This window comes from Taudactylus pleione, unplaced genomic scaffold, assembly GCF_031769625.1.
Source record: "Taudactylus pleione unplaced genomic scaffold, aTauple2 ptg000825l, whole genome shotgun sequence".
Lineage (NCBI taxonomy): Eukaryota > Metazoa > Chordata > Amphibia > Anura > Myobatrachidae > Taudactylus > Taudactylus pleione.
In genome coordinates, this window is record NW_028285227.1 from 162,803 (window position 1) to 175,807 (window position 13,005).

Below are 13,005 nucleotides of genomic sequence, written 5' to 3' on the forward strand. Positions count from 1 at the left end.
TGAGCTGCAGGCTGTGTGTGTGTGTATAAGGTGTATAGAATGAGCTGCAGGCTGTGTGTGTATATATAAGGTGTACAGAATGAGCTGCAGGCTGTGTGTGTGTATAAGGTGTATAGAATGATCTGCAGGCTGTGTGTGTGTATAAGGTGTAAAGAATGAGCTGCAGGCTGTGTGTGTGTATAAGGTGTATAGAATGAGCTGCAGGCTGTGTATATATATATATATATAAGGTGTAAAGAATGATCTGCAGGCTGTGTGTGTATAAGGTGTATAGAATGAGCTGCAGACTAAGTGTGTATAAGGTGTATAGAATGAGCTGCAGGCTGTGTGTGTATAAGGTGTATAGAATGAGCTGCACGCTGTGTGTATAAGGTGTATAGAATGAGCTGCAGGCTGTGTGTGTATATATAAGGAGTATAGAATGAGCTGCAGGCTGTGTGTGTATAAGGTGTATAGAATGAGCTGCAGGCTGTGTGTTTATAAGGTGTATAGAATGAGCTGCAGGCTGTTTGTGTATATATAAGGTGTATAGAATGAGCTGCAGGCTGTGTGTGTATAAGGTGTATAGAATGAGCTGCAGGCTGTGTGTATAAGGTGTATAGAATGAGCTGCAGGCTGTGTGTGTATATAAGGTGTATAGAATGAGCTGCAGGCTGTGTGTGTATAAGGTGTATAGAATGAGCTGCAGGCTGTGTGTGTGTATAAGGTGTATAGAATGAGCTGCAGGCTGTGTGTGTATAAGGTGTACAGAATGAGCTGCAGGCTGTGTGTGTATAAGGTGTATAGAATGAGCTGCAGGCTGTGTGCGTATAAGGTGTATAGAATGAGCTGCAGGCTGTGTGCGTATAAGGTGTATATAATGAGCTGCAGGCTGTGTGTGTATAAGGTGTATAGAATGAGCTGCAGGCTGTGTGTGAATAAGGTGTATGGAATGAGATGCAGGCTGTCTGTATAAGGTGTATAGAATGAACTGCAGGCTGTGTGTGTATATATAATGTGTATAGAATGAGCTGCAGGCTGTGTGTATATAAGGTGTATAGAATGAGCTGCAGGCTGTGTGTGTGTATAAGGTGTATAGAATGAGCTGCAGGCTGTGTGTGTGTATATAAGGTGTATAGAATGAGCTGCAGGCTGTGTGTGTGTATATGGTGTATAGAATGAGCTGCAGGCTGTGTGTGTATAAGGTGTATAGAATGAGCTGCAGGCTGTGTGTGTGTATATATAAGGTCTATAGAATGAGCTGCAGGCTGTGTGTGTGTGTGTGTATATAAGGTGTATAGAATGAGCTGCAGGCTGTGTATGTGTATTAGGTGTATAGAATGAGCTGCAGGTTGTGTGTGTATAAGGTGTATAGAATGAGCTGCAGGCTGTGTGTATGTATAAGGTGTATAGAATGTCCTGCAGGCTGTGTGTGTGTATATAAGGTGTATAGAATGAGCTGCAGGCTGTGTGTGTGTGTATAAGGTGTATAGAATGAGCTGCAGGCTGTGTGTGTATATATAAGGTGTACAGAATGAGCTGCAGGCTGTGTGTGTGTATAAGGTGTATAGAATGAGCTGCAGGCTGTGTGTGTGTATAAGGTGTAAAGAATGAGCTGCAGGCTGTGTGTGTGTATAAGGTGTATAGAATGAGCTGCAGGCTGTGTGTGTATATATATATATATATATATATATATAAGGTGTATAGAATGAGCTGCAGGCTGTGTGTATATCTTAGGTGTATAGAATGAGCTGCAACCTGTGTGTATGTATAAGATGTATAGAATGAGCTGCAGGCTGTGTGTGTGTGTATAAGGTGTATATAATGACCCGCAGGCTGTGTGTATAAGGTGTATATAATGAGCTGCAGGCTGTGTGTGTATAAGGTGTATAGAATGAGCTGCAGGCTGTGTGTGTGTATAAGGTGTATAGAATGAGCTGCAGGCTGTGTGTGTATAAGGTGTATAGAATGACCTGCAGGCTGTGTGCGTATAAGGTGTATAGAATGACCTGCTGGCTGTGTGTGTGTATAAGGTGTATAGAATGAGCTGCAGGCTGTGTGTGTGTATAAGGTGTATAGAATTACCTGCAGGCTGTGTGTGTATAAGGTGTATAGAATGACCTGCTGGCTGAGTGTGTGTATAACGTGTATAGAATGAGCTGCAGGCTATGTGTGTATAAGGTGTATAGAATGAGATGCAGGCTGTGTGTATAAGGTGTATAGAATGAGCTACAGGCTGTGTGTGTATAAGGTGTATAGAATGAGCTGCAGGCTGTGTGTATAAGGTGTATAGAATGAGCTACAGGCTGTGTGTATAAGGTGTATAGAATGAGCTACAGGCTGTGAGTGTATAAGGTGTATAGAATGAGCTGCAGGCTGTGTGTGTATATATAAGGTGTACAGAATGAGCTGCAGGCTGTGTGTGTATAAGGTGTATAGAATGAGCTGCAGGCTGTATGTGTATAAGGTGTATAGAATGACCTGCAGGCTGTGTGTGTATAAGGTGTATATAATGACCTGCTGGCTGTGTGTGCGTATAAGGTGTATAGAATGAGATGCCTGCTGTGTGTATAAGGTGAATAGAATGAGCTACAGGTTGTGTGTGTATAAGGTGTATAGAATGAGCTGCAGGCTGTGTGTATAAGGTGTATAGAATGAGCTGCAGGCTGTGTGTGTATAAGGTGTATAGAATGAGCTGCAGGCTGTGTGTATAAGGTGTATAGAATGAGCTGCAGGCTGTGTGTGTATATATAAGGTGTATAGAATGAGCTGCAGGCTGTGTGTGTATAAGGTGTATAGAATGAGCTGCAGGCTGTATATGTGTATAAGGTGTATAGAATGAGCTGCAGGCTATGTGTTTGTGTGTATATAAGGTGTATAGAATGACCTGCAGGCTGTGTGTATAAGGTGTATAGAATGAGCTGCAGGCTGTGTGTATATAAGGTGTATAGAATGAGCTGCAGGCTGTGTGTGTATATAAGGTGTATAGAATGAGCTGCAGGCTGTGTGTATAATGTGTATATAATGACCTGCAGGCTGTGTGTATAAGGTGTATATAATACATAAATGCATTCTGTGTTTAGATTTGGGTCCCTTTCCCAAGAGATCTCATTATGGTATGCATATATTCCAAACGGAATATTCCGATATCCAAAATACCCCTGGTCCCAAGCATTTTGGATATGGGAGACTCAACCTGTACATACATTCACATATATACACACACATACAGGATTTTTTGTGTTTTTTTTGGGGGGGGGGGAGCGCCTAAACTGGATTATACAACTCTATTTGGGATCCAATTCTCCCTTTATACATACCTCCCTACTGTCCTGGATTCAGCGGAACAGACCCATTTTTCTGAGACTGTCCCGCGGTGCGGGGGGAATTTGAGGGAAGCATACACCGCAGAGCAGCAGGTTTGCAGAGTGAGAATAGACAGCATCTACTCACAGCACGGGGGGGAGCTTAGGGGCAGCCCAGCATCTCGGAGATGCTGGACACGCCCCTTAGTGATGTAAATGGGGGTGTGCCACCAGGACACACCTCCTTTATGATCAGGCCATGCCCCATTTTCGGGCATGCGCGCAGAGGGCCTGATTTAGAGGCGCTCGCAAAAAGCAAGCGCTCGCTCTGAATCAGGGCGGCCACTTTTTTTATTTTTAAACCGGCCTCCTGGCCGCTCGCTAAGCTGTGGGTCACCACCCACAGCTTTAGCGGGCGGCCAGGCGATGGTCGCGATTATCGCAACCATCGGGTTTGCGACGAGACCCTTGTGGTAGGGTCTCGTTCCCACAAGCCCCAGTGAGCTTCCTGCTCTAATAGAGCAGGAAGCTCACTATTGACATCACAAGTGATGTCAGTAGGGCCGCCCTCAAACAGCAGGCATCCCTTCCGGAACACCTCCGTTTGACCAGCCACCCCCCCCTCCCCGCCTACATAAAGGGGCAAGCCGTCGATTAACATCAACAGCCGCATCATTTTGCTGAGAGCCCCGAGCGAGTGAAGTTCTTGCTCGCTCTGGGGCTCGCGCGTGCGCACTGCTCGGCCATCGACCTGCTTGCAAGCGGGTCTGAATCAGGCCCCGAGGTCCCATCTCTCCGGGTGCAAAAGTTGTGAGGTATGCTTTATATAGTACAATACATAGGGGCCTATTCATCAACACTAAAACCGTTATGTTAGTATTCATGAAGTATCTTAACACAGGAGAGATCACTGATATCTCCTGGTTAAGTTCCCCTGCGTTAATTTCCATACTCCCCATACATTAGTACGGGGATATGTAAATTACGGTATTCATCAAATTCCAAAAATTATTTATTTTCGGAATTTGATGGAGGTACTATCCACCACTGTGAGGTGTCAGCATGTGCAGGTCCCCTGGCATCTTCCTCCAGTGCTCTTGTCCGTCGGCTACTCGGAGACTGTGTTCTCACAGCACAATAAAGCTTAGAAGATTTTTTAAAATCTGTGCTCTGCCGGGAGAACACTGTCAGCACAGCAGATGGAGCCGGGGGCAGCTGCAGCGGGCAGGTAAGTTGGAAACGGGGGGGGGAGGGGTTTAGGTTTAGTTATGCAGTACCATAACTGCATAACTAAACCTAATTACCTCCAAAGAAATTTTAAGTTATGATGAATAGGCCCCATAGCGTGTTGTGAGGTGATAATGGTGAATTTTGTATTCCTCCTATCAGGCTACTAAGAGACCTTTTTCAACCTGAGTTCACCCAAATACAACTAATAACTTTCGTTTCTATTAGTACACAGTTTTATTAAAAAAACATAAAATCACATATATATATATATATTTTGACATCTTGACCACTGTGGGACAGATGTTAGTACACTTACTGTCTCCCTTTATAAGGACAAGCTCTTTGACAGCCTGTAGGGCCCACTTTGGATCTTGATATCTTGTCACCCAACGCGTTTCATTATAAATGACTTCCTCAGGGGTGTTTGTTAGGGACTGGTTATTTACGTCTACCGGGAGTATATATCCACCAGGAAAATCAATATATATACACACGCGCGCGCATACCTTGCAGCAACTGACGGTTGGGCCATATGAAATGATTCTAATCACTGCATTTTGCAGCAAGAGTGCTGGGCTTAATAGCATGGTGCCCCTTCCATGAGGGGGGTTTCTAGGTACTGAGCAGGTGCAATTTAGGGTGCAAGATAAGTCAATAGTATACGGTATAAAGATGTACGGGTCTCCAACGTTTATAGAAAAACACCAATGTGTTTATTAGGCTTAAAGCATTGGCAAAGATATCAGCAACGTTTCGGTCACAGCGCTTTGGTGACAGAATTATACGGGATTAATTTTAAATGAAGATTATTAATTGACATGGTGCAGCTGGCTGTGAGGGCGGCATTACATAGAGGAAACACTTCAGTAGTATTTCTAACCACTAAACCGAAAAGTAGGATTTTGTAACATATCTAATTTTTCTTCGCACAGTGAAATACAGATTAGTCCATAACACAATCATCCCCCTGTGACCAGAGATAGGGAGTCAGCAAACGAAAGTGATTCGCATTCCTGAATCCTGCGCGGATCATTTCTATTTTTACAGGAAGGAATTTTCTCAGATTAATCTAAGCCTGAATGCATAGTGTAAGCCACCGGACAGAATGTTCATTAACGCAACGATTGAATTTCTGAAAGAAATCACGATTTTACGCTTCACTGATTTGCCTTACGCAGACCAATGGGTTAGTGAATCTGCCACTCACAGGGGAGTCAGTGCTGTCTGTGGTACGGTCAGAAGCCTTGAGAATGGAAGAACAGGCGGGATTAGACTGGCATCAGCGCAGACCTTATTTACATAGAGAAGATTGTTATTCAAAATCGTGGATCATTTCTGTTTAGTTGTAACGAATAGGAGCCCAGTCTTGGGATGTGTAAAAGTTATCGCTTTACTTACTGTACGGGCTCAGTACCCCGGTGCGCTACTGGGCATGAGCAGTCATCTGAAGAAGTTAGCTACAGGGGGCCAAGAGCTTGGTAACTTCAGCATTTTATAGTCCACATAGAAACCTACATACATCCGGGTGGAAATAACTATTTGCAGGTACCCCCCAGAAAAAAAACAGCTGTAGAGCAGCATGTTTATTCCATAATTCACATGACAGTGTCAGCACCTGGCATGTGGATAGCCCTGCAGGCAGCATATGAAGATAAAGGTCTTATGAGGAGGTCTGATGGTTTTGCCAGACATCCTGAGGAACAGGAAGGTTGCTCAGAAGGCCGATGGCCGCCCAGTGTTCATGCAGTGGATCTGATGCAGAGTCTTTTGGATGCAGCCAGCGGATCTGAGGAAGCCAGCATGGGCATCTTAACTAAAGACACCACCTACTGCATTAGCTTATACACAGACTCTCTGCATCCAAACTGGAAGAACCTATCCATACGGTGTCCATCTCTCAATCAGGTCCACTGTATGGTTCTGAGTGCATGCAGAGACATTAATGAGTCCATGGACAAGATGTTGTCTATGCCTCAGCAGCTAACATCTGTAGAAATCCAGGTGGATGATTAGGAAGTCACAATGGTGATGCTATAGAATTTAACAACCTGAATTTGATTTCCTGGAGGTGGCTTTTATAGTTCCTACCAGTCGCTAGTCGCTATTTAGCGCTGCAAGTCGCTTAAGAAAGAATTGCTTTCCAGTCCAATCGTGTGGTTCCAAAGCACAAAAAGTTATTTGTGTAAACAGGGAAAGATTTAACAACTAGAATAAAAAGCAATGAAAATAGTAACAGCCGATACATACGCATGCGCTACTGGTCCCAGTATGCAGTCCTTCAATCCTGAATCCTGCGGTCACCCAGAATGGAGAATGACTGAACACTGAGACCAGCACACAGCATATATACGGTACAGGTTACAAGGATAACAAAGGGACAAGATGGCATGTTTTCACTGGTTCTTGCATCTGGTCAACCTGGTCATTGGTCAGTTCATACGGTGTCATCAGAGGAATGGCTCAGTTTTCCAACAGCTTCTTTGTGTAGTTTCCCACCGGAGAACTAGTTAAAACTGGCTACAGACACTGCATACAAGTAATAGCATTCTAACCAATAACTCCCTATAATCCATAACTAGCGAACGCAAGATGCAAATCCTTTGCTGATAGAAACGGATGTCTGCAAATAAACAGGGATTTAGTATGATACCAAACATGACATGTCCACTGTATTCTGAACCTTAGATCTATTTTAAGTACATATTACATTATAATTATTAACTAACAAAACCTTTAATAACTCTGATTATTAACTATAATATGTAGGAACCCTTTTATATGTATGCGCTCACATGTGTGAGTCTGTGTATTGAAAATAGCAAATGTGCGTATGTCTGTATGTGAATACGCATATGAGCGTCTATGTGTATGTATGTGGATACACATACGAGCGTCTATGTGTGTGCATTATGTGTATCAGTGTATGTGTGTGGTGGGTTCGCATTTGTGCGCATTGGGTTGCGCAACGCAAAGTAGCGTCCAATTTACTCGCCATCAGACTATAGCGACTAGATCGTCAGATAATAATTTAAGCGATCATATCCAATTATTTGACTTTGACAGTCCACCCTTTGAAAGCAAACATAAAACTGTCACATTCTATTCTTAATCTTTTTAATCATGCATAATAAATTATCTAATGTTCTATACGGTATGACACAATTTGGTCATTGAACCATCAATAATGCGCTTCAAGAAAGGATAAAACAACCCTTATACGCACTCAGCGGATCTATATGGGACTATTGGGAAGATATGGGACCTCATCGAACCTATAAAGGAAGTTTGGGGGAAATTAGACTACATTATCTATTATGTTTAACGGAACATTTACAATATTTTATCATACATTACCAAGCCTATTCACATGTTATTATCTGATGGTACATTAAATTTCAGGATTGTAATGCAGTTCTTCATCAACCTTAGTACCTATACCACCACCACTCACCACCATTAGGATTTCTTTTTCACGATTTACCTTGGGGGTACATTTTCCACACTTTACCACAGTAAGAACACATCTGACACATAAACCAATTACTAAAATGACATGTATAAGAATAAGAAGCTTACCTATACTAGCAACCATCTCCTGTACCCACTCTCCCAGACCGACGAACCATTTCACAGGGTTTAACCACGAGAATCATTTCTCTATCTTTACCTCAGTCTCATACAAGGAGGTATTATGGTCCTTCCGAAATTCCCACTTCAGTTGTAGGATTTCATCCATTTTCCGGTCCATCACCTCTTTGGGGTCACTAGTATTATTGGTGATGTATGTGCAACACTTGACACCAAATTGGGTGGCCAAAGTCACACAATATCCACCAGTAACAGCTGTCAGGTAGTTTAACGCTAGCCTATGTTGTACCAATTCCTTTTTATAAGCCTGTAGCTCCTTACCAGTATACTTGAAAGTGTCATCATACATCTCGGTGATGTTGTTTATTAATTTAGCCAGGTCTTGGATGTATCTAAAATTTTAAGTTCCCTGGGTGATCCTGGTGGGATCTAATTCTACCAAAATTTGGAAGCCAGTTGTTTCATTAATCAACTGTGTGACTATATTTTCTTCACCAGGGATCATAATTCTTTTGCCACGATGTTCATACTGTGTGTGTATGTATGGAGGTGGTGCGGTTTTATGGATACTCATCATTTCATCATGTGTAAGGGTCATGATTTCTGGTAGTACCCTTCCAAGATAACATAAACCTTCGGAGCTCGGAGAGAGCCACTTGTACGCCTTCCTTCCACCTATAAAATACACATCATCCAGGAGAACGTAAGGAACAGAGTGCATCATTATCATTGAACACATTATTCTTACAAAGAATCCTGTCCCCATTTGGCTGATACACGTTTCTGGTTGTATAATATTTGCACAGTACCCTAATGATACTCTGCCAACCATTTCTGTATTGTATCTACATGTGTACCTATACCGGAAGTATCTCCCGGTTGCAAAAATTCTGCGTACAAGTTCAGAATCGATAGGCTCATAATTATCAGCTCTGTGTGAGTAGGTCATTGTCTGATTGTTCCAGGTCACCTCCCAATTTCCTGGTTTTCTGAAATTTGTGATATTTAAGCAGATCAGGGCCCTATCTACCTGGTACTGGTGGAGCTTAAGACTAGGGGGTCTAGATATATTATATGTCTTGTCCACCGGTCTTCCCCCATGTAATTCAAGTACCACTGCTAACTTTAATGGGTATGGTACTAATCCAGATTTGCTCTGTCCTTGAGGTACTTGTGAGCACACCCAACATTCAGTTTAATTTAAGACCTTACCCACCAAGGAATGGTAATCCTCTACAGGTTGTTCGGCCAAATACAGATTACTCTTGGACTGGCATTGTTGGATGCATTTCTCATCAACTATGGACCAACAGTACTCGCAAATACAATATTCATAAGACAATAACGCCTCATGCTGTCTCAGAGTTACATTGCTAACAGATCTCTTAACAATTCCTAAACTGAGTTTGACCATAGGTTGCCCTGATTGTTTTATCGCTCTCTCCTCCAACTCCACTCTATCGACATCACTATCGGCCTCCCTCTCCATCATCTGTCCTCCGTCACAGAAATAGGAAATCCCAAAACAAATAAGGATAACAACCCTGGAACAAAATCAAGACACAAAAACAGATCGCCACTCCATTGCTGGAATAGTAATCTGCACATGTCTCCAGCTCAGGTGTTTTCACTGCCGTCTTTAGTTCTTCCGGAACAGGCTTGCAATCGACAGGTCCACGTTGTCTGTCTCGACTTCGCCTTGTACCTCGTTTGGGTGGTTGACCTTTCTGCTACCTTCAAAGATGTGGTATTTGTCATCAACACCTGGTACGGGCCTTTCCACCGGTCTGTCAAACAACCTGAGCATAAGAAATTTCGGATCATAACATTCTCCAGGCTCAAAATCATGACAGTTTGTTTCTAGCATATCAGGTAACAACATTTTCAATTTCTGTTGCTGCTGTTTCAGCTGTCTACTCATTTTTAGAAGATATTTCACAGTAACTTCATTATTACTTTTCAAATCATCCTGTGGACTTATAATTAAATTAGGTTGTCTCCCAAACAATATCTCAAAGGGGGACAGATTAAGAGCAGATCTGGGAGTGGTTCTGATGCTATGGAGGATGAGCGGTAAGGCTTCTGGCCATTCTAATCCAGTTTCAGCCATGATCTTACTCAATTTGTTCTTAATGGTGGCATTTACCCTCTCCACCTTGGCACTAGCTTGCGGTCGGTAGGGGGTGTGAAGTCTACTATTGATACCCATAAGCTTACACATGTTCTGGAAACCATCACCAGAGAAATGAGTACCCCTATCACTTTCTATGATTCTAGGGATAACGTATCTGAATACAAACTCCTGAACAATCTTGTTAGCAGTAAAAACAGCAGTATTAGTGGCAGCTGGATATGCCTCTACCCAATTAGAAAATACATCAGTACAAACTAATACATACTTGATATTCCTGCAAGGTGGTAATTGGATGAAGTCAATTTGTATTACCTGAAAAGGACCATCTGTCAGAGGGATATGGGATGGCTTGGTGGGTATTGTCTTCCCAACATTTTTCCTCAAACAAGTCAGACAGGACATTGCTCTCTTTCCATCTTGAGAAGAAAAGCCTGGTGCACACCAATATGCTCTGACCAACTTGTACATACATTCCTTTCCCAGATGAGTAAGACCATGCCTCAGCCAAGCTTGGGTAGTATGCCTTGGGAGCAACAGGCCTACCTTGTCCATCTCTCCAGAGTCCGGAGGACTCCTGAACACATCCCTTCGATCTCCAGACCGCCTTTACCTGTAGGGAACACAAATCTTGCATTTCAATTAATTTCTGTGTGTCTATTGTCTGGAAGACCATCACGTTGTTAGTTGTTATGTTCATGCGTAACCCTGCTGCCCTTTTGGCAGCTTCATCTGCTCTGTTATTGCCCATTGACACCGGGTCTTCTTCGCATGTGTGGGCTTTGCATTTGATGACAGCTACTGCCTCTGGTAGCTGGACTGCTGTCAGAAGTCCTTTTATGTGATGTGAGTGTGCGACTGGTGTGCCTGCTGCTGTCATAAAATTCCTAAGATGCCAAAGAGCCCCAAAATCATGTACTACCCCGAAGGCGTACCTAGAGTCAGTGTAGATATTAGCTGATTTACCTTCTGCCAGCTCAAACGCTCTCCTTAATGCCATTAGTTCAGCCACCTGGGCCGAGTGAGGTGGACCAAGTGGTTCAGCTTCTACAACATCCTCATCATTTACAACAGCATAACCTGTGCATAATTCTCCTGTGACTATCTGCCTATGACAACTCCCATCCGTGTAAAACTTCAAATCTACATCTTCTAATGGTATGTCACGTATGTCTGGTCTTGCAGTAAAGGTATGATTCAAATATTCCATACAATCATGAGTGTCATAACGATACTGGATCAGAACCTCTATATACCCCTGCCTGTACCTTCTAAAACCCTTCCTATAAACCTCTAAGGATGATGCAAATTTGCGTACGCAGTCATACCATAAATAAAGACTTAGACGTGGAATCTGTGGTTCCAAAGCACAAGTGTTATTCAGGTAAAAGTTCAGACAGTTACACGCAATTGATCAAGACAATTTAGGCGCAAAAGGAAAATTATACAGACCCAAGTACAGTATACATACGCAGGCGCTTCCGGAGTTAGGCATCAGCAAGAGACTCCTAGTCATACAGCGTTCAGCACGAAGACTGAGAACCAGCATTCATGCACACATATTTATACCCCCCCAGAATAAACAGGACAATAGGGAAGTTTGTTGCTGGTGTCATTGGTTCCCAGAGGAGAAGCATCTGTTACAGCACATTTAACAGGCTAGTTCAAATAGACTCTCCCTGCCTCTTCACGCCCCCTGCAACATCCTAACAGTTGTTCCTAAAATATACATTTTGTTGCTTGTAGGCTCTGCGATCCATAACTCGAGAATGCATGATGGGATCTCTCCACCGATAACACCGGAATACTGTAAAAAGAGTACGTATCAGTACAACTCCAAACACGACTTGTTTAGCATGTATAATACCTTAGTTATCAAATATCTTTATTTCTCAGCATTTAAACTAACTGAACCAACTTAAATCATACACTTTAAAGCGTATTGAACCTTTTGTGTGAATATGTAATGTGTGGGTATTCAGAGTTTGATATAAGGATGCTAGTTAACTTGGGGCAAATGCGTGTGCATAAAGTTAATAAAACAGCGGTTTCATACAAAGTCCTATGCATTCGCTAATATGCGACTAGTTAACAGCGCAATTGTGTGTATTAATGTGTGTATGAGAAATGGTGAAAGATGCAAACGCATGGTCCTATTAGTATTATCGCCACATGTACTAAAATGTGAGTTTATCTAAAATGGCGCTTAGGCGGCTATTCGCAAAATGGCGTCTTGCGATCTCATTTTCAAGATGACGTCTTGCGGCCATTCGCAATATGGCGTTGCCGCGATTAAATTTTAAACGGAACTCTTCTCAGCCAATTATTCAGCTTCGACAGTCAGTATACCTGCAAAACTCACCTTCAACCAGAGACTCACCTTCCTCCACCCTTTGTGCATCTCGAGGCACATATGTTAAGTACGTTGCTGGATTTAATGTATTCCAGTTTAATGGAAATATTTGCAGGTGCTATTAGAGTGAATTCCCATTTCATGAACCTTGCTGACGAGGCATGTCTGGTTTGGGCAGAATTTAACAAAGCAGATACTGCATGTGGTGTATAGACAGTTGTATCATGCCCTAATACTACATCCTCGCGCTTATTTACCAGGAAAGCAGTTGCAGCTACACTTCTTAAAGATGTTGGGAGTGATCTTGCTAGTGTGTCCAATTGTGCACTCTAGTATGCTACAGGTCTGCTAGCGTTACCATGTTTCTGTGTGAGGACACCTGCTGCGCAGCCATCAGCTTCCGTACAATATAATTCAAA

The 13,005-nt window shown here is 42.8% G+C and overlaps 1 pseudogene; it reads right to left on the minus strand.

The window, feature by feature from the left end:
• Nucleotides 1-7,777: 7,777 nt before the first annotated feature.
• LOC148474626 (uncharacterized) lies at nucleotides 7,778-9,516 on the minus strand (annotated as a pseudogene).
• Between the last annotated feature and the right edge of the window lie 3,489 nt (nucleotides 9,517-13,005).